The following is a 23718-nucleotide window of genomic DNA, read 5'->3' as shown; positions in this document are numbered from 1 at the left end:
CCCCAAATAGCAAAACTCCTTTACTACTTTAAGTGTCTCATTTCCTAATCTTATTCCCTCAGCATCACCCGACTTAATTCGACTACATTCCATTATCCTCGTTTTGCTTTTGTTGATGTTCATCTTATATCCTCCTTTCAAGACACTGTCCATTCCGTTCAACTGCTCTTCCAAGTCCTTTGCTGTCTCTGAAAGAATTAGAATATCATCGGCGAACCTTAAAGTTTTTATTTCTTCTCCATGGATTTTATTACCTACTCCGAATTTTTCTTTTGTTTCCTTTACTGCTTGCTCAATATACAGATTGAATAACATCGGGGAGAGGCTACAACCCTGTCTTACTCCCTTCCCAACCACTGCTTCTAATTCATGTCCCTCGACTCTTATAACTGCCATCTGGTTTCTGTACAAATTGTAAATAGCCTTTCGCTCCCTGTATTTTACCCCTGCCACCTTCAGAATTTGAAAGAGAGTATTCCAGTCAACATTGTCAAAAGCTTTCTCTAAAACTACAAATGCTAGAAACGTAGGTTTGCCTTTCCTTAATCTTTCTTCTAAGATAAGTCGTAAGGTCAGTATTGCCTCACGTGTTCCATTATTTCTACGGAATCGAAACTGATCTTCCCCGAGGTCGGCTTCTACTAGTTTTTCCATTCGTCTGTAAAGAATTCGAGTTAGTATTTTGAAGCGGTGTCTTATTAAACTGATTGTTCGGTAATTTTCACATCTGTCAACACCTGCTTCCTTTGGGATTGGAATGATTACATTCTTCTTGAAGTCTGAGGATATTTGGCCTGTCTCATACATCTTGCTCACTAGGTGGTAGAGTTTTGTCAGGGCTGGCTCTCCCAAGGCTGTCCGGAGTTCTAATAGAATATTGTCTTTTCCCGGGGCCGTGTTTCGACTTACGTCTTTCTGTGCTCTGTCAAATTCTTCACACAGTATCATATCTTCTATTTCATCTTCATCTACATTCTCTTCCATTTCTATAATTTGTCCTCAAGAACATCGTCCTTGTATAGACCCTCTTTCCACCTTTCTGCTTTCCCTTCTTTGCTTCGAACTGGGTTTCCATCTGAGCTCTTGATATTCGCACAAGTGGTACTCTTTTCCCCAAAAGTCTTTTTAACTTTCCTATAGGCAGTATCTATCTTACCCCTAGTGAAATATGCCTCTAGATCCTTACATCTGCATTCTAGCCATCTCTGCTTAGCCATTTTGCACTTCCTGTCGACCTCATTTTTGAGACGTTTGTATTCCTTTTTCATGCTTCATTAACGCATTTTTTATATTTTCTGCTTTCACCAATTAAATTCAATATTTCTTCAGTTACCCAAGGATTTATACTAGCTCTCGACTTTTTAGCTAATTGATCCTCTGCTGCCTTCACTATTTCATCCTTCAAAGCTACCCATTCTTCTCCTACTGTATTTCTTTCCCCTATTTCTGTCAATTGTTCCCTTATGCTCTCCCTGAAACTCTGTACAACCTCTGGTTCTTTCAGTTTATCCAGGTCCCATCTCCTTAAATTCCCACCTTTTTGCAGTTTAAACAGTTTTAATCTACAGTTCATAACCAATAAATTGTGGTCAGAGTCCACATCTGCCCCTGGAAATGTCTTACAATTTAAAACCTGGTTCCTAAATCTCTGTCTTACCATTATATAATCTATCTGATATCTTTTAGTATCTCCAGGGTTCTTCCATGTATACAACCTCCTTTCATTATTCTGAAACCAAGTGTTAGCTATGATTAAGTTGTGCTCTGTGCAAAATTCTACCAGGCGCTTCCTCTTGCATTTCTTAGCCCCAATCCATATTCACCTACTATGTTTCCTTCTCTCCCTTTTCCTACACTCGAATTCCAGTCACCCATCACTATTAAATTTTCGTCTCCCTTCACTATCTGAATAATTTCTTTTATTTCATCATACATTTCTTCAATTTCTTCGTCATCTGCAGAGCTAGTTGGCATATAAACTTGTACTGCTGTAGTAGGTGTGGGCTTCGTATCTATCTTCGCCACAGTAATGCGTTCACTATGCTGTTTGTAGTAGCCTACCCGCATTCCTGTTTTCCTATTCATTATTAAACCTACTCGTGCATTACCCTTATTTGATTTTGTGTTTATAACCCTGTAGTCACCTGACCAGAAGTCTTGTTCCTCCTGCCACCGAACTTCACTAATTCCCACTATATTTAACTTTAACCTATCCATTTCCCTTTTTAAATTTTCTGACCTACCTGCCCGATTAAGACATCTGACATTCCACGCTCCGATCCGCAGAACGCCAGTTTTCTTTCTCCTGATAACGGCATCCTCTTGAGTAGTCCCCGCCCGGAGATCCGAATGGGGGACTATTTTACCTCCGGAATATTTTACCCAAGAGGACGCCATCATCATTTAATCATACAGTAAAGCTGCATGCCCTCGGGAGAAATTACTGCCGTAGTTTCCCCTTACTTTCAGCCGTTCGCAGTACCAGAACAGCAAGGCCGTTTGGGTTATTGTTACAAGGCCAGATCAGTCAATCATCCAGACTGTTGCCCCTGCAACTACTGAAAAGGCTGCTGCCCCTCTTCAGGAACCACACGTTTGTCTGACCTCTCAACAGATACCCCTCCGATTTGGTTGAACCGACGGTGCGGCTATCTGTATCGCTGAGGCACGCAAGCCTCCCCACCAACGACAAGGTCCTTGGTTCATGGGGGGAGGAACTCACTACGTACAGTACTACAAAAAGTTTTGCCTAAAACACTCCCCCCTCCCCCTTACATCCCTCTCCGGTATCAACGTGACGAGCCACCCATCAACTTTTTCTTATCTCGGATGAAGAAACTATTTCGCGTCAAGAGTTTCCAGAATTCGACGAGCCGGTTTTTAAGGTGGAATGTTTATTGATCCGCCAAAAGCATCCCATATCTCCGCCAAGTCATCCGTAGTTGGAGAAACTTCGTCACATTGAAATTTAACTGTGATAAGAACCAATACTCTCACCACATTTTATGGTGCCACACTGAGTTCATTTTTTTATTTTTGACGATTAAAGGTAGAACCTGTGACGACAACTCGCAGATGTCGAGTGAAGATTGCAACGTGAACTTCGAGTATCTTAGTTACTCAAGAACTTCTATTTATTTACATTGTTGTATTATCTTTTCAAACAGAGCCTTGAGTTTTCCAAGAGTACTGAAGTATTTTGGGAGACATTGTGCTTTTAAATATTTAGCGATACCAAATAAATACGACGACGTAATAGATGGCACGACAGCATTGACGGGGAAAATAATAAGGCTCGCGCGTCATGGAAGGCGACGGATGGCGAGCCGAAGGATGGGCTTCGAGGAGAGGATGGACACAAAAGAAAAACGACCTGTATGTTTCACTGCCGTGGTTGATTCCCGGCAGCAGTAATATGATTTCTTTTTTCCTTAGTGGGTGGACTGCGACGGTGTCTACACGGTCAGCTGACGAGCTACTTGAATGAGAATTAGAAGCTCAATGGCTGCGGAATCTGACACCGGCTGAGAGAGCTGCGTGTTCACCAGAGGACCCTCCGTACCACAACCAAATGATGCCACTCGCAGTGGAGGACGCGGCAGCGATTGGTACTTACTGGTCCGTCTGGGCCGGAGCGGGAACCCATCACTTGACAACATCCACTGCATCATTAAGGAAGGAAGATATCTTACTTTTAAAGGAATACCACAAGTTTAAAAATAATTAGAAAAAAACTGTATGTGGCGGGAAATCAGATCCATGAGTTTAAAATTAGAGTACAGACCTTAAGCACGCCACCACTGTACTTGGTGTAACATCAAGGCTCTCGAAGCATGCTTGCTGCTCACACTACTTCCACACATGATATTTTACTAAGTATACACTGAAGCTCCAAAGAAACTGGTATTGGCTTGCGTTTTCAAATGCAGAGGTATATAAACAGCCAGGATAAGGCGCTGCGGTCGGGATCGCCTATATAAGGCAACAAGTGTCTGGCGCAGTTGTTAGATCGCTTACTGCTGCTACAACGACCGGTTATCAAGATTTAAGTGAGTTTGAATGTTGTGTTATAGTCGGCGCACAAGCGTGGAACACAGCGTCTCCAAGATAGCGATGAAGTGGGGATTTTCCCATACAACCATTTCACGAGTGTACCGTGAATACCAGGAATCAGGTAAAACATCAAATCTCCGACGTCGCTACGGATGGGAAAAAGACCCTGCAAGAAGGGGACCAACGACGACTGAAGAGAATCGTTCAACGTGACAGAAGTGTTACCCTTCCGGAAACTGCTGAAAATTTCAGTGCTGGGCCATCGAGAACTAGCGTGCGAACTATTCAACGAAACATCATCGATATAGGCTTTCGGAGTTGAAGACCCACTCATGCACCCTTGATGAGTGCACGAGACAAAGCTTTACGCCTCGCCTGGTTCCATCAATACCGATATTCGGCTGTTGATGACTGAAAACATGTTGCCTGATCGGACGAGTCTCGTTTCAAATTCTGTGGAGACGACGGACGTGCACGGGTATGGAGACTATCTAATGAATCCATGCATGTCAGTAGGGCATTGTTCAAGCTAGTGGAGGCTCTGTAATGACGTGGGGCGTGTGCAGTTGGAGTGATATGGGGCCGCTGATCCGTCTGGATACGACTCTGACATGTGACACGTACGTAAGCATCCTGTCTGATCACCTGCAACCATTGATGTCCATTCTTTATTCCGACTTATTTGGGCAATTCCAGGAGGACAACACGAAACCCCACATGTCCAAAATTGCTGCAGAGTGGATCCAGGAACACTCTTCTGAGTTTAAACGCTTCCACTACCTACCAAACTCCCTAGAAATGAATATTATTGAGCATATCTGGGATGTCTTGCGTCGTGCTGTTCAGAAGAGAGATACACCCCCTCGTACTCTTACGGATTTATGACAACGCTGCAGTATTCTTGGCGGCAGTTGCCTCCAGCACTACTTCAGACATTAGTCGAGTCTATGCCACGTCGTGTTGCGGCACTACTAAGTGCTCGTGAAGGCCCTACACGATATTAGGCGGGAGCGCCAGTTTCTTTGGCTCTTCAGTGTAATACACGTGCATTACGCATAAGTCAGAATGGAAGTACAGGGAATTAGGATTTCATATAAACGTGTATCTAATAATTAAAACCCACGTTCATGCATTATATTTAACAGCATCTAATTAAAACCAGAATAGTGAGACAAATTCGAAAAGAATTCTGTCAATGTAACTACTTGAAACTGTAGGTTTCTGGTGCTCATACTGGATTATTCCACAGCTACAGCATCAGCTACGTCTGATCCCAAGAAACAAGAACACACACACACACACACACACACACACACACACACACACACAAACAAACAAACAGCAACTGATATAAAATATTGCACGTAAAAAGCGACTTTTTAACTTTTAGTGAAAAAGCGAAACATTCGTCATTGCTGTGTTCAGGCATTCAAGTACTCCAGGAGACGAATTCGTGTGCACAAGGGGCTCTGGGGAACGGCCGTTGGAGGGGGCAGTGGACGCGAGGTCGATAGTCGTGGCGCAGCGTCTCGATTTCCGGCGCTGCATGTGTTTTAAAGTGGATCGACCTAGCGACGGGTCCGCAGTGGGTACCACGACCCCCCCTCCCCCTCCAGAGTGGGGTGCCAACAGGTCGTTAGCGGCAGGAAATTGTACCAGAAAGCAGCGAGCGCTTGCCGAAACGTACTGCTAACTGCTCCTTCTGAGTAATGTTCCATAAAGTGACCAGCGGGGCCGGCAGCCTCGAGAAATGGGCCGGCGGCAGTAGTTTGCTCCCTCACGCCTGCATCTCCGACAGGCGAGCGGAAGTGAACGGCTTAAAATGGTACACTGCCACAGTATGATGCGAAGTGTTTACAGTAGTTTCCACAGTGAAACTTCGTCCCAAGACCTGGTAATAAATCCAAAGAGATTCTGGTCGTATGTAAAGTATGTTAGCTACAAGACACAATCAATGCCTTCTCTGAGCGATATCAATGGAAATACTATCGAAGACAGCGTTTCTAAAGCAGATTTACTAAAAACAGCCTTCCAGAATTCATTCACCAAAGAACACACAGTAAATATTTCAGAATTCTTATCTAGAATCACTAGTTAGCTAGTTAGTTACGTGTTTCGTTGATTAATCTCACGGTGACCTTTATGAAGTGTAACATGTCAAGTGCATAAGAAATGCACAAATCAATCAAGGTTCTTTTTTTTTATAAGCTTAAATATTTGTTACCTACCCCCTTCCTTAAATCGCTCAAAAAGTATTTATTATACCTATACATTTATTAATTGCTATACAAGAATTCATCCATGATATAGGAGTTGTCAAGCAGATTTGACCTCAATTTATTTTTTAGATTATTACTACTGTGTGTCAGACATTTTATTTCATCTTGAAATTCATCGAAAAGTTTTACAACAGCATATTTTACCCCTTTCTGTGGCAAAGACAAGTTCGGTAGAGGATAGTGTAAGTGTTTCTTTCTTCTGGTATTACAATCATGAAAGTCTCTGTTATTTTTAAACTGGTCCATGTTGCTGAGAACAATTTTCATTAGAGGATAAATGTTCTGTGACGCTGTTGTAAGAATTCCTAACATTCTGAACAGATGCCTGTAAGATGTGCGGCTGTGAGCCCGACACATTGTTGTAGGCACTTTCCTTTAGCTATGTGTTGAGTTACCCCAAAATATTTTTCCGTGTGACAGAGAGTGAACGCATGAAAAGTATGTTAGCTTGCTAATTTCTATATCCTCAGAATTGGCAATTATTCTGATTGCACAAGTTGCTGAATCTAGTTGCTTTACAAGATCTAAAATACGAATATTCCAATTAAGTTTCTCATCTATATGTACTCACAAAAATGTAATATTCTCTACCCTGGCTACTGGCTTCTAATGATGTGTCATGTTTATTGATGGAACTGTACTCCTTGCCGCAGAAAATTGGATGTACTGAGTTTTTCCAAAGTTCGCAGCAAGCTCATTCGCTGAAAATTAATTACTTTTCCAAGGACATTACTCGTATCATTTTCTATTGGAGTTTGTAACATTATGTGATTGCCTTATTATTTTAAATCATTCACTAATCGAGCAGTCGCTCGGCAACAGCTACAGTTAGCAAATAATGTTGTGAGAATGTAAAAGGTGAACGACCTGTGACGGAACTTGTTTATTGTCGAAGCCTGTCAGAGATGCAGTGAGTTGTTGACTTTGAAAACCGCGGCGCGATAAATGGACAGAAGAAGAACACCTTTACACATTTTTTTTTATGTACGAGATATTCTTGATGAACAGTTGCTCATTCTTCTCTTGTCTCTTGTAACTGGTGTCGGACGCGCATGTCTTGCCGCCGTATTATTATCGTTAAAAATAATATTATTTAAGTGTAAAGTAAAGTGCAATACTAAAAGTGCAATACTGCATAGCAGTAAATTTATTGTGCGACGTGTATGTGAAAACGTCAAAGGAATTATTGTCATTACCAGAAGAGAAGTGCCAGTCAAAACGGCATCCATGTTAATTTTTTCATTGCAGTATAAGTTCTTCTATTAATTGCCATAAATTCAGATTTAAATGGAATTGGTGTATGGACTATTTATTTAGTGTAGAATGTCTCACTCCTTCATGAAGTTATTTAATTTTCTTTATGTTTCTGCCAAATAGACAGTTCACAGTCACGAATTCTTTCGTCGAAATCAGACGGAAGTTATATGCGGCGAAATATTTTCTCCGCGCCACATTCTACTGGTAAATCCATGATAAACTACGGTCCCTTAGGAAATTCATGTTGAGCTATCCAGAAGTAATTATATTTTGAATAGGCATTTACTCTCCTCTGCAATGCCACTTCCAACCGATCAGACGATCCAACAACAGGCAGCCGCACTCGGTCGGTGTTTGCAAATATATTTCCACCGCTGATTATAGCTATATGTTGCAGCACAAAAGAAACATATTGTTATAATTAGCGACTACGTTTATAACGTACGTTTATGTATACACATTACGTACACATATCGTTATAAGTTTCTTTTACTGGATTAATAGCAGCCAACATGACTAACCAGATATCCTGAGAGCAGTGAAGCAACTTAAAAGTCACTTTATAAAAGCAGCTCTTCCGATGCATACTGCATAAGAATTGGGTTTCTTCCAGAATACACTGATGCAATAGCTCCATACTTAACAATTATCTACAACCGATCGCTGGACGAAAGATCCGAACCCAAAGACTGCGTAGTTGCATAACTCACACCAAGAAAGGTAGTAGGATCAATCCTCTGAATTACAGGCCCATATCATCGACGACAATTTGCAGTAGGATTTTACAACGCATGTGGTGTTCGAGAATCATTATTTGCCTCGAAGAGAGCGATGTATTGACACATAGTCAACAGAGATTTAGAAGACATCGTTTTGGCGAAACATTAAGTGTTCATGAAGTGTTGAGTGCAAGGGATTTCAAATTGATTCCGTGTTTCTAGATTTCCAAAACGCTTTTTACACTACCACATTTGTAGTGAAATTGGGTACTTATAGAATATCGTCTCAGTTATGTGACTGAATTCGTGGTTTCCTGTGAGAGAGTTCAGAGTATGCAGTAAATAACGGAAGGTCATTAAGTAAAACAGAAGTGATATCTGGCGGTATCCAAATTAATGTAATAGGCCCTCTGCCGTTCCTTATCTATATAAACATTTTGAGAGACAATATCAGCCGCCGTCGTGATGGTGCTGTCGTTTATCGTCTAGTAAACGCATCAAAATATCGAAACAAATTGCAAAGCGATTTAGAAAAGATGTGTGTCAGGAGGACGTAGTTATCAGTAGAAAGAAAACTGACGTTCTACGGATCGAAGCGTGGAATGTCAGATTACATAATCGGGCAGGTAGATTAGAAAAGTTAAAAACGGAAATCGATAGGTTAAAGTTAGCTATAGTGGGAATTAGTGACGTTCGGTGACAGGAGGATCAAGACTTTTCGTCAGGTGAATACAGGGTTATAAATTCAAAGTCAAATGGGGGTAATGCAGGACTAGGTATAATAATGAATAAAAAAGTAGGAGTATGGGTAAGCTACTACAAACATCATAGAGAACCCATATTTGTGGCAAAGATAGACACGAAGCCCACGCCTTCCACAGTAAAAAATGGCTCTGAGCACTATGTGACTTAACATCTATGGTCATCAGTCCCCTAGAACTACTTAAACCTAACTAACCTAAGGAAATCACACAACACCCAGCCATCACGAGGCAGAGAAAATCCCTGACCCCTCCGGGAATAAAACCCAGGAACCCGGGCGTGGGAAGCGAGAACGCTAACGCAAGACCACCAGATGCGGGCCCTACCACCGTAGTACAAGTTGATATGCCAGCTAGCTCCGCAGATAAGGAAGAGATTGATGAAATGTATGATGAGATTAAAAAAAATTATTTAGATAGTGAAGGGAGACGAAAATTTAATAGTCATGGGTGACTGGAATTCGATAGTAGGAAAAGGAAGAGAAGGAAACGTAGTAGGTGAATTTGGAATAGAAATGAAAGAGGAATCCTCCTGGTAGAACTTTGTACAGAGTATAACTTAATCATAGTTAACACTTGGCTCAAGTATCATAATAGAAGGTTGTATACATGGAACAGTCCTGGATATACCCGAAGGTTTCAGATAGATTATATAATGGTAAGACAGAGATTTAGGAACCAGATTTCAAATTGTAAGACATTTCCAGGGGCACATGTGGACTCTGACCACAATCTATTGGTTAAGAACTGTAGATTAAAACTGAAGAAACTGCAAAAAGGTGGGCATTTTAGGAGATGGCATCTCGATAAACTGACAGAACCGGAGGTTGTAGAGAGCATTAGGGAACGATTGACAGGAATGGGCGAAAGAAATACAGTAGAATAAGAATGGGTACCTTGGAAGGATGAAATAGTGAAGGCAGCAGAGGATCAATTAGCTAAAAAGTCGAGAGCTAGTATAAATCCTTGGGTAACTGAAGATATATTGAATTTAATTGATGAAAGCAGAAAATATAAACATGCGTTAATGAAGCATGAAAAAGGAGTACAAACGTCTAAAAAATGAGGTCGACAGGAAGTGCAAAATGGCTAGGCAGAGATGGCTAGAATGCAGATGTAAGGATCTAGAGGCATATTTCACTAGGGGTAAGATAGATACTGCCTATAGGAAAATTAAAGAGACTTTTGGAGAAAAGAATACCACTTGTGCGAATATCAAGAGCTCAGATGGAAACCCAGTTCGAAGCAAAGAAGGGAAAGCCGAAAAAAAAAATGGTTCAAATGTCTCTGAGCACTATGGGACTCAACTGCTGTGGTCATCAGTCCCCTAGAACTTAGAAATACTTAAACCTAACTAACCTAAGGACGTCACACACATCCATGTCCGAGGCAAGATTCGAATCTGCGACCGTAGCAGTCGCACGGTTCCGGACTGCACGCCTATAACCGCGAGACCACCGCAACCGGCGGAAAGCAGAAAGGTGGAAGGAGTATATAGAGGGTCTATACAAGGACGATGTTCTTGAGGACAAATTATAGAAATGGAAGAGAATGTAGATGAAGATGAAATAGGAGATTTGATACTGTGTGAAGAATTTGACAGAGCACAGAAAGACGTAAGTCGAAACACGGCCCCAGGAAAAGACAATATTCCATTAGAACTCCGGACAGCTTTGGGAGAGCCAGCACTGACAAAACTCTACCACCTAGTGAGCAAGATGTATGAGACATGCGAAATATCCTCAGACTTCAAGAAGAATATAATAATTCCAATCCCTAAGGAAGCAGGTGTTGACAGATGTGAAAATTACCGAATTATCAGTTTAATAAGTCACTGTTGCAAAATACTAACGCGAATTCTTTACAGACGAATGGAAAAACTGGTAGAAGCCAACCTCGGGGAAGATCAGTTTGGATTCCGTAGAAATTTTGGAACACGTGAGGCAATACTGACCCTACGATTTATCCTAGAAGATAGAGTTAGGAAAGGCAAACCTTCGTTCCTAGCATTTGTAGACTTAGAGAAAGCTTTTGACAATGTTGACTGGAATACTCTCTTTCAATTTCTGAGGGTGGCAGGGGTAGACTACAGTGAGTTAAAGGGTATTTACAATTTGCACAACAACCATATGGCAGTTATAAGAGTCGAGGGCATGAAAGGGAACCATTGGTTGGGAAGGGAGTGAGACAGGGTTATTCAATCTGTATACTGAGCATACAGTAAAGGAAACAAAAGAAAAATTCGGAGTAGGAATTAAAATCCATGGAGAAGAAATAAAAACTTTGAGGTTCGCCGATGACATTGTAATTCTGTCAAAGACAGCAAAAGTCCTGGAAGAGCAGATGAACTGAATGGACAGTGCAATGGAAGGAGGACATAAGATGAACATCAGCAAAGCAAACCGAGGGTTATCGAATGTAGTCGAATTAAGTCCGGTGATGCTGAGGGAATTAGATTAGGAAATGAGACACTTAAATTAGTAAATCAGTTTTGCTATTTGGGGAGCAAAATAACTGATGATGATCGAAGTAGAGAGGATATAAAATGTCGACTGACAATGGTACTGAAAGCGTTTTTGAAGAAGAGAAATTTGTTGACATCGAGTATAGATTTAAGTGTCAGGAAGTCGTTTCTGAAAGTATTTGTGTGGAGTGGGGCCATGTATAGAAGTGAAACATGGACGATAAATATTTTGGACAAGAAGAGAATAGAAGCTTTCGAAATGTGCTGCTACAGAAGAATGAGGAGCTATTAACTGGAATTGGGTAGAAGTGAAATTTGTGGCACAACTTAACTAGAAGAAGGGTTCGGTTGCTAGGATATATTCTGAGCCATCAACGGATCACCAATTTAGTATTGGAGGGAAGCGCCGGGGGTAAAAATTGTAGAGGGAGACCAAGAGATGAATACACTATGCGGATTCAGAAGGATGTAGGTTGCAGTAGGTAATGGGAGATGAAGCAGCTTGCACAGGATAGAGTAGCATTGATAGCTGCATCAAAGCAGTCTCTGGACTGAAGACCACATCAACAACAACATATGTATGTTAGGACATTTGGCAATTGACCCTGAATAACGAAATGAGGGTATCCATGTGACTGTTAAAATGAAACCGTTATGAATTTAAAGGCCGTAAATACAAGTAAATACCTAGAAATTACAGCTAAGAACAACTTGAATCGGAAACAACACAGAAAATATTGTTGTGAAGACGAACTGAAGACTGCGTTTTATTGGCAGAACACTTCGAAGATGTTGCTAAATCTACTAAAGATACTCCCTACGCCACTGTTGTTCGTCCTCTTTTCGATTACTGCTGCGCTGTGTGGAATGCTTACTCGATAGGAGTAACGGAGTACATCGAGAAAGTTCAAAGAAGGACAACACGTTTTATATTATCGAGAGATAGGGGAGAGACTGTCACGGACATTATTAGGGATTTGAGGTAGACTTCATTAAAACAAAGGCGCTTTTGTCGTTGCGGCGGGATCTTCTCACGAAATTTCACGTAGATGTATAGGTAGATGTAGCGACACTCATCGAATCATATTGCCATTTCGTGAACAATACCGAATTGACACCTGAATAAGTTGCGTGTCATATTTCTCCTCGTCATCACATGTTATGTTTAAGGCCAGTGGGAGCGTATACGTGAAATACAGTTGGTTTCTGGATCGTTTTACTCGCCACGCGACTTCGAAGTGACAGTTTTAGAATCATTTAAACGAAGAGTACGATCCGTAGCGCATAAATAACAGGATCATGCAGTATTAGTTGGGGGCGACTTCAACCTACTGAGCGTATGCCGCCGTCTTTGTGTTCATTGCAAGAGATACACACAAGAAGTCTTCTGAAGGCCTTTTCAATACGTTTTCAGGAAACTGACCCGAGTAACTACTTGGAGAGCGCACCCGCAATGAAAATGATAAGTGAAAGGTTACAAGCTAATCGAAAAGAAAGGCAGGTGACTCGTATATGTAAAAAGGGTAAAAGAAAAGACCTGCAGAATTACGAACAATATCCTTTACATCGGTCCGGTCAGCTGCAGAATTCTTGAAAATATTGTCATTTCGAATATAATAAAACATTCTGTCTACTTATCAGTACCGTTTTAGAAAGCATCGCCCTTGCGAAACTCATTTTTCCGGTTTTTCACACGATATTCTGTGAAGAGCAACAGGCAGTCTCCATACTCCTTGATGTCCGAAAAGCGTTTGACACTGTACTCCAGTGGAGACTGTCAACGAAAGTACTAACGAATCGCATAGGTCCACTGACTATGAGAGTGGCTCGTAGAACGTAGTACGTTGTCCTCGACGGATAATTTTCATCCGACACAAGGATGTATGGCAAGGAGTGCTCCAGGGAAACGTGACAGACCTGCTGTTATTCTCTGTGTGCATGAATGATTAGGCGGGCAGGGGAGGGGGGGGGGGGGGAATGAGCGGCAATCTGCAGCTACTTGCTGGTTATGGTGTGGTGTTCGAGAAGGTGTCGTCACTGAGTGACTGTAGCAGGATACGAGATGTCAAAATTTCTAATTGGTGTGACGAATTGCAGCTAGCTCTAAATGTAGGAAAATGTAAGTTAATGAAGAATAGTGGGAAAATCAATGCCGTGATTTTTTAATACTGCATTAGTGGCGTCGTGTTTGACGCAGTCACGTCCATTAAATATAACTGCAAATGGATATGAAACGGAAGGAGCAAGCAGGGATTGTAGTTAGGAAGGCGAATGGTCGAGTTCGGGTTTTAGAGGGAATTTTTGGGAAGTGCCATCCAACTGTGAAAAGAACCGCGTGTAGCACACTAGTGCAGCGGAGTCCTAAATACTGTTCAAGAGCCTGGGATCAGCACCAGATCGGATTAAAGGAAGACAACGAAGCATTTCAGAGGCGGGCTGCTGTATTTGATACCGGCAGGTTCGAACAGCATTCAAGTATTACGGAGGTGCTTTGGGTACTGAATGGTAATTCCCGGAGTGAAGGAGACGTTTCTTTTCGTGGACCCTATTGGTAAAATTATAAGTAGGTGTTTAGGTTTTTATGTTGGTAACGCCACATAGCGCTCTATATGAAAATCACTGGCTGTGCTGTGTGCAGTCTGTGGCTGGTCGGCATTGTTGTAATATTCGCTATTGTAGTGTTGGGCAGTCGGCTGTTAGAGGCGCGTAGCGTTGCGCAGTTGCACGTGAGCCGCCAGTAGTGGTGGATGTGGGGAGAGAGATGGCGGATTTTTGAGAGCGGATGATCTGGACGTGTGTCCATCAGAAGCAGTACATTGGTAAGAATGGATGTCATTAACTGCTATATGTGTTATGGCTTTTGAACACTATTAAGGTAAATACATTGTTTGTTCTCTATCAAAATCTTTCATTCGCTAACTATGCCTATCAGTAGTTAGTGCCTTCAGTAGTTGCAATATTTTATTTAGCTGGCAGTAGTGGCGGTCGCTGTAATGCAATAGTTCGACTAACGAAGATTTTGTGAGGTAAGTGATTTGTGAGACGTATAGGTTACTGTTAGTCAGGGACATTCTTTTGTAGGGATTATTGAAAGTCAGTTTGCGTTGCGCTAACAAAATATTGTGTGTCAGTTTAGTGTTGATCAGAATAGGTAAAGAGCGAAGTGTCTGAGTACGTTCAGTTCTGCTCAGCTGTTTGAAAATCAAATAACGTAAGGGATTTACCAGCACAGTAATTCTGTAATGTTTCTAAGGGGACGTTTCAAAATGAACAGAACCGGTATTTCTAGCTGATTGCATAGCGACTCTACTGTAGCCAACATTCATTTCGCTTTAGTGCCATGACCATAAGAGAAACAGACAGTTTTCTTCCTCTCGCTCTATGTGCAAGTACAAAGAACAGGGGTGGGAGTGTTACAAAGTACTGTCCCCCACGCACCGGACGGCGGTTTGCGGATTGCTTATGTAGATGTTGATTTAGATGGGAACAACTGACTATACACTATCTGATCAAACTTTTTGGTGCAGTTATTAATCTACATTAAATGGGTTGCGTCAATGATTCGCCTGTATGACGGTACACTCTGCTGGGGGTGTTGATGTGTCTGCATGTCTGTGAGAAAGTGGACGCTGCGCCTGGAGCGGAGTCCACGTTCTGACTTACCCCAAACGTCATCCACTGAGTTCAGACCGTGACATTTGGCAGGACGGTCCATTGTAGGAATGTTTTGATGCACAAACCACGTCTCTCAGTTGCTGCTTTGTGAGAGGGTACATTCTCAATCTGTATAGCCCATGATCGTCTTCCAATTCTTCCACTACTCTACACACTACACATGCAGTACGTTCATATCCTTCCGCATTAAGCGTTTTCTGAAGCGTAATAAACGAACCACACTTGAACCACAAAAAGCACTCCAATACCGTAACACCACCTCCCTTGTGCTCTGCTTCTGGCGTCACGCAGAATGGCAGGTGACTTTCAGCAGCCATTAGCCAAACCGAAACCATCCGTCGGAATTCCGAGTGTTACAGGGAGATTCAGCATTCCAGAGCACTTACTGGCAGTCATGCACTGTCACGTACTACCCACGAGGTACATATCTGTTAAGTCTTCATCATTAAACCTATCACTGCTGTTGTGTATCATTGTTAACACTCAATGATCCTTCCAGGAAACGTGGGACACAACAGACCGCTATGGAATACGTGGCCGGTGGTGAACAGTGAAATGGGCGCCACTTTCGTCCACAGTGTCGTGAGCGAATGTCACAAATTTATTTCACAACACACACACATAATGCACACCGTCGACATTTACGTCCTTGTGCTGCTACTTGTATTTTCAGTGCAATGCAGACGCAGATTTAAATGGGGGGTAAGAAATGAGACCAAATGAAATTTGTAACGAGCCACCAGAGAGGACAGGTACATCATACCAAAATACTCTGGAAACTTCGCTCAAGCACCTCCTGAATTTGTTGTGTGGAGTTATTTTCCATCCTTTTATTTTGGCTTGCCTTGATCGCCGAACACGATTTATTGCTTGGATAGGCCGACTTTCTCGACTAGCCCGAGAATTTTTGTTTCTCATACAACTGGAAACGCCATATCTACTTGCTGTAATCGCTATGCATATCTGACTATAGGTAAATACGGAAACGCATCCTATGCGCAATATTGTCATTCCTTGGCTAATGATTGAGTATTACCATTGCGACCCAGTCAGCTTCAATGAAGAACTACTGACATAAATATTTTTTATTGTGATACACTTACAGATTAACAATTTTCGAATTTTTTCCTGTACTTGCTCTGTGAAACCTTCCTTCTCGTCGAAATTTCATCATTGTAGGTCAACATTAAGTATCCTACACGTTAATATGAGTGATTTTGCGAGTATCAAAGTATGTGACACAAGTGCCCGTACATTTCGGTTGCACTGACTTAGAAGCTGACGTTTATATTGCCACCAACGGCCCATTGACCTTTGTATGCGAAATTAATTCTATCATGATAAGTGTACCCGTTCCAGAGAAAAAGGGGTCTCAACAGACGGACGGACAGACGAACAGTGTGATAACAATTGACAAGACAACGTTTTTCGTGTAATATAATTATAGATTTACCGTTTTAGGATTTTATTCTTTGGTTATACAGTGCAACCTTGCTTCTTGCCAAATTTCATGATTCTAGTCCAACGGAAAGTGCCATATAGGATTAGATGACTGAGTTTGCATCAAAGTATGGGACTCAAATAGTGGTAGCTCTTGGTTGCATTGACTTAGAGGCTTCAGTTCTCCCCATCACCAAGGGACGTTAGGCCTTAGTGTGCTACACATATTAAAATTTTAGATGCCTACCCGTTCCTGAGAAAAAAGGGTTTCTAATAGTCGGACAGACGAAGATAAAGAGACAGACAGACGAACAACAAAGCGATCCTTTATGAGTTCCTTTTCTACTGGTTCAGGCACGGAACCCTAAAGTGCTGAATTGTTTTGTGATGTTTAGTTCACAGACTGATTTTGTGCCACTCTCTACGCCTGTTTATCTTTTGCACGTCTCTTCCTATCTCTATAATAGAGCAACCTACATCAGCCTAATAACGACATGATTACTAGATCTGATGCACCAAGTAGCTGCTTATAATAAGTAATCCATGTTGATGACAGACTTTTTCGACTTCATAGCCATTCTCAAGTACCTGCGATTACAATTTTGGTGAGAACAGGTATGGATGTGAATGTCATTTATATTAACGTAGCTTTTTGTACTCACGTCTAGACTGATGTGAGGTCCACATTACGTCATTAGAGGACTGTTTTATATCTGTCGCTGTTTTAGTCAGATGTAAATGATATCAGTACGTGGAAAACAAAATGCTAATTACAGTGTGTCAACAGTTTGACAGTTTCACCTTTACTTCGCTATACGTATACGAAGATTATGCAGATTAAGAGCGATAGTATTTTGTTAGATACAATTTGCTACGATTGTCTTCAGTTCCCATTTATTCAGTTTCATGTTCTAAAAGTTCAATAAAATTTTTGAGGTTGTGCTTGTATCTGAATTATGTATGTTCATTTAATATTTTGTGTGGGTGATTAGAGAGCTATCTGTACACGAGAAAATATTAAACGAACATACAGAATTTAGACACAAGTACTACCTCAAGAACTTTATTTGTCTTTTAGGAAACGAATGTAGATAAATCGGATGTAACATATGCAACAAGCAAAGACAATCGTAAAAGAAATTAGTTAATAAAATAATATCGCTCTTCATCTTCACAGTCCTTGTAAACAAATAGTGTCGTAAGAGTAGAACTGTCAGACGACTAAAACATGCTAATTACCATTTTATTTTCAACATACTGTCGCAATTTACCACCTTCTTAACACAGTGACAGTTAAACGACATTCACATTCATACATGTTCTGATGAAAATCATAATCGAAGGTACTTGAAATGGCAATAAAGCCGAAACAGTCTGCCGTGAATAACGATTACGTGTTGTTGTTGTTGGTTGTTGTTCTTGTGGTCTTCAGCCCTGAGACTGGTTTGATGCAGCCCTCCATGCTACTCTATCCTGTGCAAGCTTCTTCATCTCCCAGTACCTACTGCAGCCTACATCCTTCTGAATCTGCTGAGTGTATTCATCTCTTGGTCTCCCTCTACGATTTTTACCCTCCACGCTGCCCTCGAATACTAAATTGGTGATCCCTTTAGGCCTCAGAACATGTCCTACCAACCGATCCCTTCTTCTAGTCAAGTAGTGCCACAAACTTCTCTTCTCCCCAATCCTATTCAACAGCTCCTCATTAGTTACGTGATCATTCATCTAATCTCCAGCATTCTTCTGTAGCACCACATTTCGAGAGCTTCTATTCTCTTCTTGTCTAAACTATTTATCGTCCATGTTTCACTTCCATACATGGCTACACTCCATACAAATGCTTTCAGAAACGACTTCCTGACACTTAAATCTATACTCGATGTTAACAAATTTCTCTTCTTCAGAAACGTTTTCCTTGCCATTGCCGTCTACATTTTATATCCTCTCTACATCGACCATCATCAGTTATTTTGCTCCCCGAATAGCAAAACGTGTTATGAGCAGCTATTTGGTGCGTCTACTGTAATGATCATAACGTTATCAAACATATAGCATTCTGCTGGCCGTAAAGGAGAAAAATTGTTAACTACATCCGCCTGTTCATTGTAGGCATCATTGATCCCACTCTATGCTTTACATAATTGAGTGCCCTTTGATGTCTCAGTACGTGTATTATCAACCTATCCCTTCTGTTAGTTGCATTACGCTGTACAAGTGGATTTCTGTTACCTGATCAACGTATCTGATCTTCACGACTCTTCTGTAGCGCCACTTCTAAGATTACGGTCGCAGCACGAGGAGCGCCTGGCACGTAGCGTGTGAGGCTTGCACAGCAGGTACCCGCTTTGCCTCGGAGTAAGGTGAGACTGTTTGTTCCCAGCGCGTACAATCTCCCAGTCCGTCTCGCAGGCCCGCAGACCAGCGAGGCCACAGTAGCGCAGGACAAACGAGGGTGTGGAATGGCCGCCAGGTGCGGGCGCCGCGGCGCCAGAGACAAATGGCCGGCGAGATAAGGAAGGCTGCAGCGGCCGGCCTGCTGGGATCTCGCCTCGCCTCGCGCCGGGGAAGCCCCGCTAGGCGCCACCTGTCCGCCCCGACGTATTGGACGCTGCGCGATTTATGGAGTGAGCCTCCCACCACCCTCCCGTACGTCAGAGGCCAAGGGGTTAGTTGCTCTTTTACAATCCCTCTCTCGGACACTGCCGTCCTAGCGGTACGAAAATACAGTAAATTCGCACCCTTTTTCCTCTCATCCCTACCCCTCCATATTCCATTTCTATTCAATTTGTGACACTCGGCGATATGTCAGGCAACAGGAGTTGGGTGAGTATCGTAGAGTTTCGCTGACGCAGTTTTACCGAAGATCTGCAAATACCCTACTCGAGGAATGTTTAATACGAGGCGTGTTTTTCAAGTAAGTACCGTTTTGAAATTAAAAAAATACTTGCTAAGATATCTCAATAATTTTACGAGGGCTGTCCAGAAAGTAAGTTACGATCTGTTCCGAAATGGAAACGGCTATGAAAATCCGATAAAGCTTTGCAAAGATGTGTTGGGCAGTGTCTCTAGTATGACTCTAGGTAGAATTATGTCGCTTTCTTCATTCCTGAGCTCTTAGTGAGCGCGTAAAGATCTGATAGAAAATAGTGTCTCCCGCCAAGTACGAGTGCCTGGAGAGAATTTTACCCTGAAGCAATGCAACCAACATTACATAACTGTCGTGCGGTTTCTTCTTCACGACAATTCTCAGCCCCGTTCTTCAGGGGCAATGAAGATGTTCCTGCATCGTTTCAATTGGAAATGTTCGGTTACCCACAAAACAGCCCGAAAATGCTTCCCTCTGAGTTTCATCTCTGCTCAAACGAACCGCTGGCTATGAAGACAACATTTTGGCATAGACCACGAGCTTTAGGCCAGCGTAGAGAATTGGCCGAAAGCACTGGCGGCTGCTTTGTATGATGAGCGTATTGAAAAGTTGGCACAACGCTACGACGAATGTCTGAGTCAGAACGGCGACTACGTAGAGAAGCAGCTGAAAGGTGTAGCTAACTGTTACAAATGAAATATTTCTGATTTTCACTGTGATTTTCATTTCGCGATCAATCGTAACTTACTTTCTGCACAGTCATCGTATTTTTACACGAAAGCCTCTACCTTAATCTACTTTGCTACATAATTTCCGTCAACACTGAGGCACTTGTCATAACGTTGTACCAATTTTTGAATACCCTCCTCATAGAAGTCTGCCGCCTGACTTGTTAACCACTGCATCACCACTGTTTTGACTTCGTCATCGTCTTGAAGAAGCTGACCGCCCAGGTGTTTCGTCTAGTGCAGGAACAGAAGGTAGTCACTGGGCGCAAGATCGGAGCTGTATGGAAGGTGATCTAGAGTTTCCCATTGAAAAGATGTGATGAGATCTTCGGTCTGATTCGCCACATGCGGACGGGCGTTGTCTTGCAGGAAAACGATGCCCTCGCTCAACTTCCGTGGACTGTTGCTTTGATTCTGCTGTGACGTAGGCCACTCATGTTTCATCGTCCGTAACAATTTGGCTTAAGAAATCATCACCGTTATTGTGGTACCGCTCAAGGAAAGTCAATGCAGTGTCTAAACGTTTGGTTTTGTGCACATCCGCCAACATTTTGGGTACCCAACGTGCGCACAATTTCCGGTAATTCACGTGTTCGGTCACGATGCCATAGAAAACACTACGAGAAACACTAGGAAAGTCATCCCGCAAGGAGGAAATCGTAAAGCGTCTGCTTTGTCTCACCTTATTGTACACTTCCTGGACCAAACATTCATTAACGACCGAAGGACGCCCACTCCGTTGTTCATCATGCACATTTTTGCCATCTTTAAATCCTCTCACCCACTTTCGTGCCATTCCATCACTCATAATGTTTTCTCCGTAAACTGCAGAGATCTCACGATGAATATTGACCGATTTTAGGCATTTGGCAGTAAGAAATCTTTTAAAATCCAGTACTTCACAGTCGGCAGGACTCAAGATTATCGGAGGCACCTTAAACACTCAGTACACAAAGTAAACAAGTAAGAATCAGACTGTAATGGCGTCAGTGGTTAGATTAAGGTACAGGCTTTCATGTAGAAATAAAATTATTGAGATATCTTAATCGTCTTTGTTTTAATTTCAAAACCGCATTTACCTAACAAAAAACACACCTCGTATATCGGATATGTTTTTTGTCTAATTCCCTAACTCTCGCTTCCTTCTGTAGTATCAGACAAGCCAATTCTAAGCTACAGAGAAACTGTCATTAAGCTCATTGCAACGTCGGACTTCTCGTAGTTCTTCACGTGTTTGTACTGAAGGGTACCGTATGAACACACAAAACAACTGATTACAATTTTATAAGAGAAAGAGCGTACCAAACTAGGCCTTGGTCCAGCTCAGCCTCTTATGCAGGTAGTTATTCAGCTTAGCATTGACTGATAGAGTTGTTGAATGTGCTCCTGTCGGATTTCGTCCCAAATTCTGTCCAACTGGCAAGTCAGATAGTGAAAATCCCGAGTGGCCATGCCCATAACGTTCCTCGCGTTCTCAGTTTGGGAGAGATCCGGCAGCCTTGCTTCCTAATATAGGATTTGGCAAGCACAAAAGCAAGAAGTTGAAACTTTCGCCGTATACAGGCGGGCATTCTGTTGTTTAAATGTAACCCAAGGATGGCTTGACATGAAGAGGAAGTATAAAGAAGCGAAATACTGCTGCGCTGTAAGAGTGCTGCAGATGACATCAGAAGGGGTTCTGCTATGTAAAGAAACGCCTCCCAGACCACTACTTTTGGGCTGTACGGCGTACGACAGTCAGGTTGTTATCTCCGAACTGTCTGGAGCGTCTCCAGACATACCTTCGGCCTGCAATCTCGTTGGTTGGGTCGAACTGTAGTCAGTGATGACTCCCGCTTCGAAACGAGCCTGTATGAGCAGCAGAGAGGAGTCTGGAGACAGCAGTGAGATACCAACATGTCACCCGTCATACGGCCCGACAACGAGGGCTAAAGGTCTGGGGTGTCATTGCTATTCATAGTAGAGGCCCTTGTGCTCTCCCGGGGACTGGGTGTATGTGCTGTCCTCATCATTTCATTGTCCTTATCACTCGTGACAGTGGCTAGATTGCACTGTGTAAAAAAATTGGACTACGCAAGAACTGGGACTTTGTACGGGCGCTGATGATCGCGCCCCACAAACCAAACATAATCATCACCATGTCCGCCCCCGGTAGCTGAGTGGTCAATGCGACAGAATGTCAATCCTGAGGGCCCGGGTTTGCTTCCCGGCTGGGTCGGAGCTTTTCTCCGCTCAGGGACTGGGTGTTGTGTTGTCCTAATCGTCATCATTTCATCCCCATCGACGCGCAAGTCGACGAAGTGGCGACAAATCGATATACTTGCACCCGGCCAACGGTATAACCGACATTTACTTTTTTTTTTTTCATCATCATGTTGTGTTGTCATCTGCAGCACCCGTACAACACAGCAGTACCTCGTTTTTATTCTCCTTCGAGGCAAGACAGCCTGTGCTTACAATACAGATGATAAACTGGTATCCATTGGACAAGTATAGTATACTAGAACTGACATGTGACTACATTTTCAAGCAGTTTGGCTGCATAGATCCAGAGAAATCAGTACCCAAAACAACCACCTAATAACGGCCTTGATACCCCTGGGCATTCAGTCAAACAGAGCTTGGGTGGCGTGTGCAGGTACAGCTGCCCATGCAGCTTCAACACGATACCACAGCCGGCCGTGGTGGTCTAGCGGTTCTAGGAGCTCAGTCCGGAACCGCGGGACCGCTACGGTCGCAGGTTCGATTCCTGCCTCGGGCATGGATGTGTGTGATGTATTTAGGTTAGTTAGGGTTAAGTAGTTGTAAGTTCTAGGGGACTGATGAGCACAGATGTTAAGTCCCATAGTGCTCAGAGCCATTTGAACCATTTTTGAACGATACCACAGTTAATCAAGAATAGTGACTGGGGTATTGGGACGAGCCAGTTGCTCGGACACCAATGACCAGGCGTTTTCAGTTGGTGAGAGATCTGGAGAATGTGCCGGCCAGGGCAGCAGTCGAACATTTTCTCTATCCAGAAAGCCTCGTACAGGACCTGCAACATGCGTTCGTGTATTATCCTGCTGACATGTAGGGTTTCGCATGAATCGAATGAATGGTACACCCACGGATCGTAACACATCTGAAATGTAGCTTGCACTTTTAAAAGTGCCGTCAAAACGAACAATAGGTGCCCGAGACGTCTAACCAATGGCACCCCATACCATCACGTCTGGTGATACGCCTGTATGACGATGACGAATACACGCTTCCAAGGTGCGTTCACCGCGATGTCGCCAAACATGGATGCGACCATCATGATGTTGCAAACAGAACCTGGATTCATCCTTAAAAATTACGTTTTTCCATTCGTTAACCCAGGTTCGTCATTGAGTACAACATCGCAGGCGCTCCTGTCTGTGGTGGAGCGTCAAGGGTAACCGCAGCCATGGTCTCCGAGCTGATACTCCACGCTGCTGCAAGCATCGTCGAAC

The sequence above is a fragment of the Schistocerca gregaria genome, chromosome 4, assembly GCF_023897955.1.
Source record: "Schistocerca gregaria isolate iqSchGreg1 chromosome 4, iqSchGreg1.2, whole genome shotgun sequence".
In the NCBI taxonomy this organism is placed as follows: domain Eukaryota; kingdom Metazoa; phylum Arthropoda; class Insecta; order Orthoptera; family Acrididae; genus Schistocerca; species Schistocerca gregaria.
Note: the sequence above shows the minus strand (reverse complement) of the source record.